The 5,307-nt window shown below is 42.0% G+C and overlaps 1 protein-coding gene and 1 long non-coding RNA gene across 3 annotated transcripts in view; one reads left to right on the top strand and one right to left on the bottom strand.

Annotated features, from left to right (window-relative positions):
• Nucleotides 1-5,307, top strand: part of LOC122557539 (sodium- and chloride-dependent neutral and basic amino acid transporter B(0+)-like) — a 321,849-nt gene that overhangs the window by 195,734 nt on the left and 120,808 nt on the right. The window lies entirely within an intron of this gene.
• LOC122557095 overlaps nt 1,712-5,307 on the bottom strand; it is a 32,566-nt gene continuing 28,970 nt past the window's right edge. For both annotated transcript variants that reach the window (XR_006313741.1, XR_006313742.1), the window contains exon 6: nt 1,712-2,829. This is a non-coding gene — a long non-coding RNA (uncharacterized LOC122557095). The remainder of the gene's footprint in view (nt 2,830-5,307) is intronic.

Below are 5,307 nucleotides of genomic sequence, written 5' to 3'. Positions count from 1 at the left end.
GTGAAGACGGGGGTGGGAAGGGGGTTCTACACTTGTTGCAGTTGGAGGAATGGGGTTCAAGGCCAGTGGTGTAGGTAGTGGAGGAATTGCGCTGGACGTATTGTTGATCACGTAGGAAGACAAGTTGCAGTCCACGTCCCCACCAACCCATCCTCCGCACCTGGCACCTTCCCTTGCCGCCACATGAGGTATAAAACCTGCACCCACACTCCCCCTCACCTCCATCCAACGCCCCAAAGGATCTTTTCACATCCGGCAGATGTTTTCCTACACATCCACCCACCTCATTTACTGCCTCCATTGCTCTCGATGTGGTCTCCTCTACACTGGGGAGACAGGACGCCAACTCGTGGAGCATTTCACATCCAACAACCCACTGCCCTGTGGCTGACCACTTCAACAACCCCTCCCACTCCACCAAGGACATGCAAGTCCTGGGTCGCCTCCACCACCAACTCCAAGCCATCCAACGACTTCTGTCTTGGGACCCTTCAATCACACAGCATCAACGTTGAATTCACTAGTTTCCAAATCCAGTGGCACACTTTTCGACCACATGGAAAATAACAGACTAAAAAATCTGTTGTTTATGAGGCCAGACCTGGAGGCAAATTCTTGGGTGATTCTTGATAGTGACCCCAAGAAAAGCATTATGCTTAAACAAATGGAAGTTGTCTGTTAATGACGTCAGTACCTGGGAATTGGTTCCAGGAGCTCTGGAAAAGATTCTATGATTGAGCAAATGGCAGATGAGGCTTCAGGAAGAGACGGTCAGTCTATGAGGGCATAGCTAAGTTGCTGGTTTGAACTGTCTATTCTGTGGAAATGAATTTGGCTATTGGTGAAACAGCATGAAGATTTGAAAGCTCCCTGCCTTATCTCAAACACCAGCTTCCAGAAGCCCGGAGAGTAGAAAGCTGAGGCAGAAGTAATGCTCCTTTTACCTTCATAAGCTGAAAAAGTATCCTGATCAATGTTTCCAGAGAAGTGACCAAGGAGTTCACATCTTGGCCTGTGAAATAATGTGTCAGGCCCTTCCTTTCAATGAGTTGTGAAAACCATTTGATTATTGTTATTTTCTTCCATTTATCCCCTAATGGGTTTGTCTATCTGTCTCTTCTGTGAATGGGGTTGAAAACAAATTCAGGTTAAAAGCATAGATATTAATCAGAATACCTTGTTTAAATTTTCTCTGCTAAAGTTATTGTGCATTTAGTAAATTGTTTAAGATACAAAACCAGGGCCGGAAATTGATTATTTGCAAATTCCGGGATTGGTTGTTCAAAAGTCTGGTTAGGAACCATTGGAGTAATTGTTATGGGGAGAGGGTGGGAGGTTTGAGAGTTTTAATTTTACTACGTTGCTGTGGTAGAAAGACAGATTGGGTTCAGCTGCCACACTTGTAAATGCAACATGAAATTTACAAATTGCCTCCTTATTTTGAATGACTGAGATCTGAACATGCATTGTGATCTCCACAGCTGATCACTGGGATTATCTAATTTTGCTGCCAGAATTTTTGTGAAGCACTCTGATTTGTCTACATGTCTTCAACAATAAGAACAACTTATATAGCACCTTTAATATAATCAAGGTGTTTCGCAACAGCCTTACAAAGCAAAATTACATTCTGAGCCATGTAAGCAGACATCAGACCAAACATGGAAAATATTTTAAGGAGCCTCTGAAAGGAGGAACCAAAGGCGTCCATGTTTACAGAGAGTATTTTCATGTCTAGGATCAGAACAGCTGAAGGCACAGCTACCAATAGTGGAACAATTAAAATCAGAAATGCTCAAGAAATCAGAATCAAATCACTGGAGATGTATCAGCGGCTTGTGGGGTTGGAGAAGAATGCTGAGACAGGGATGGATGAGTCCTTGGAGGAATTTGAAAAGAAGGATTATCATTTAAAAATTGTTGCTTTGATTCACCGATGTCGATCAGCAAGAAACAGGAATGTTGGCTGATTGGACCGTAGTGCAATTAAGCACCAGACAACAGAAATTTGAATGTTCTCAAATTTGTGGAGGATAGAGTGCAGGAAGTGAGTCAAGGGTCAATTGGAAAAGTCAACTCTACGGCACAAATTAATCCATGGGGTGTGGGCATTACTGTCCACGGCAGTGTTTATTGCCCATCCCGAATTGCTCCAGGGCAGTTAAGGGTCAACCATATTGCTGTTGATGTGGGGTCACATGTAGGCAGATGTGGACAGTTTGAGATCGCAGATTCCCTTTGGTATTTTACAACAATTGCTAATGGTTACATGGCTGCCGTTACACAAGTTTTTAATTCCAATTGTTTATCAAATGCACCTTTTAATGTGCCATGATGAGATTTGAACTGTGTCCCCAAAAAATTAGCCTGCAGTTCTCAATTATTAACCCAGTGATATTGCCACTTCACTACCTCAGTAGCAGATGTGAAGAACAGGGGAATAAATTGTACATCAATTCCCAGGTAGAGATTAATGTTCTTGTTGAGGATGCAGATATGTGGTCAGGAACTAAACTCAGCGTCAAATATGAGACCATGGTAACAAACAGAACAGCAGAACCTCAGATATTTTCCAGATAGGGGATAAGGATGGGCAACTTATCCATGCAGGAATATTTGGATCTGTATCAGTAATATTGTAACATAAGATTGTAGTGATCTCTGATAAGCAATGTTTGTTTAAGATGAACACAGTTTCAAAGGTACTTACTAAGAGAATAAAGCCACAAGTTTCTATGGTTTTGAACACAACAAATAATGAAAGGTTGTCCTTTGCTTGTCCAATATTGGATGAGAATTGCTGCCTTACATTGTGGGAAAATGCTTATCCTGAAAGAGAGAAGAAAATCAGTTATAGTGTTGCATTGTGTTTGGGTGAGGAGCTGCCTGATTTTCCCTTATTTGTCAAATAATGTAGGACGGGGCTGTGGAGATGCTTGTGTTTGGTGAAAACTCATGATTTTCCCTTTTTGTCTAAGTGGGGCAGGGGGTGGAGATAGATGTATCTGTAAAATCTAAATCACCACCCCCAGCAGTGTAAATCACCCAATTTACTCACATTAAGAGCTGACAGGTGACTGAGGATGAGGATCTCATCCTATCACAGGCCTTAACATTAGTAACCTAGGTCACTAGAAGCTGCGGGCCAATCAGAGACTGGCACTCTCTGAGCCCAAAAGTCTACCATTTGAGGTAGACACTTTGGGGAGAGTCCATCAGCAAGAAGAGAAGTACTTTTAAACTTGTTCTTGCAGGGCACTGTCACGGGAACAGCAAGAGATCAATGTCATCAAAGACAAGCGCAGGATCTCAAAAGGTCGTCCTCATCCCCCCTCAGATTGCCATTGCTTTCCAAGAAATGAGCCACTTTTCTTGTGCAAGAAAGAGTCAGGTGATCAGGAGGTGGTGAGCTAAGACCCTGAAGTACACTTTAATTGACTCCTGAAAGACTTCCATTGCTGGCAAGTTGAGAAAATCACCCACGGACCTACTCATCCAGCAGTTAGTTGCTGAAGTGGTAGGAAGTGAGTCAGTTAATTTCCAAGATAATCTCGTTCAAACGTACCTCCTAGATGCCAACAGTTTGGAATTGTCTATCTGTAATGAGAATCTATTTACTTGTCATGAATAATTATTCTTTTTAAGTACAGAAACCTGGTCCATGCTTTCTGTCATCCTGGACCTGAAAGTCAGGTCCGTTGGGAAATTTGGCATACTTATTAAAATCTTTAACTTTTGAGATGACCCTGGGAATAGTGCAGCTTGATGTCCAGTGTGCTACAGCAGTCAGGCATCATACTTGTTTTCAAATCCTTTCAAGTTCTGACACCTCTGTATCTCTCTGAACTCCTCCAACTCTCATTACCAAGCTGCCTGTTTCCTACAAATTCTGGCATCTTGTGTTCACATCTTTCCACCATTTATGGCCATGCCTTCAGCTACTGAGACCCAGAGATCTGGGATTTCCTCCCCGATACATTCTGAAACTCCACCTCTCTGTCGTGCTATACATTTTATACAAGTAAACACGAAGTGAATGTCTTTGTTCCTTGCCAGAGCTTTAATTCCCATTTGCATCCCTCTCCCTCGGATGAAGGTGAGTCAGACCATTTGCATCCTTGGTGTTGTGTTTCCCTTCAGATGAGCTTTTGATCACAACCCTGTGCCTCCAAAAACATTTCCTTCACCCCTTATGAAATGTCTTGACCCAGTTCTGCCTCAGCACATCCACCTACAAAACTCTAAAACATTCTTTTGTAAGCTCTTGACAATGCATGCTGAGGTCTTGTCTCCCAACAGTCCCTCTCCTACATTATTTCGACATTATTGCTTTTTTGAGAAATGTTTGTTTATCCATTACTCTGGTTCTCATGTCCTCAATCATGTCAAATCTAAATCACACACCACCCTGTGCTGAATGTACAACAGGGGTATTCATTCTGATAACAACTCAATTTTAAACTCTTCGACAGTGCTTTAAGTATATTTATGGACCCATCCTTGTTAAACCTGTACCCTCCCATAGCCATATAAACCATTGAAGTATCTGCACTGCAGTTCTGACATTTTCTGTTCCTTGAATTTGAATTTCACTATTATCGGTGGTTATGCTTTCAACTACTTTGGCCTAGTCTGGAATTCCCTCTTGTTATCATGGTATATGTTGGAGTCATGCCCTGCAGAACTGTTTGGTTTACCTTGGGTAGATTTAATGTCACAAACCTTTATTACTCGTACTAGTCTAAGTTGCTAATAGCAGTTGGGAAAGGTTGCATGCACAAAGTGTTTTGCAGAAGATAGTCTTAGTAAACAGAATAAATTGAGTACATAGTACTTATTAGCTAGTTCTAGCATATCTGAGTCATGTGATAGTCTCTTCTGTAACACCAGGCTAGATTTTTGAATATGAACACAATACTACGAGCTACATGAACTCTGCACAAGATCAACTGAAACTAAAACTGCTGTGCTCCTCCCAGGAACACTTACTTATATCTTGATGGGCAGAGCTTATCTCATGATGTGAGTTAACCCTCTCAGCTACTATTTATCTTAAAAAATAGGCTTATGGTTATAAAGATATACTACATATCTCAGTATCGCAGTATTATCTATGTCTGAGACATTGGAGATTAGACATGGGTGTATAATTCAAAGTTTGTGCGAAGATTTGTAGCTCGGGTGCTCGTTGTTGTGGTTCTGTTCGCCGAGCTGGGAGTTTTTGTTGCAAACGTTTCGTCCCCTGGCTAGGCGACATCATCAGTGCTGGGTACCCAATATACCAACCACGACAGCGGACAGCTGAAA

This window comes from Chiloscyllium plagiosum, chromosome 15 (genome assembly GCF_004010195.1).
Source record: "Chiloscyllium plagiosum isolate BGI_BamShark_2017 chromosome 15, ASM401019v2, whole genome shotgun sequence".
In the NCBI taxonomy this organism is placed as follows: domain Eukaryota; kingdom Metazoa; phylum Chordata; class Chondrichthyes; order Orectolobiformes; family Hemiscylliidae; genus Chiloscyllium; species Chiloscyllium plagiosum.
Note: the sequence above shows the minus strand (reverse complement) of the source record. Positions and strands in the feature narration are given on the sequence as shown.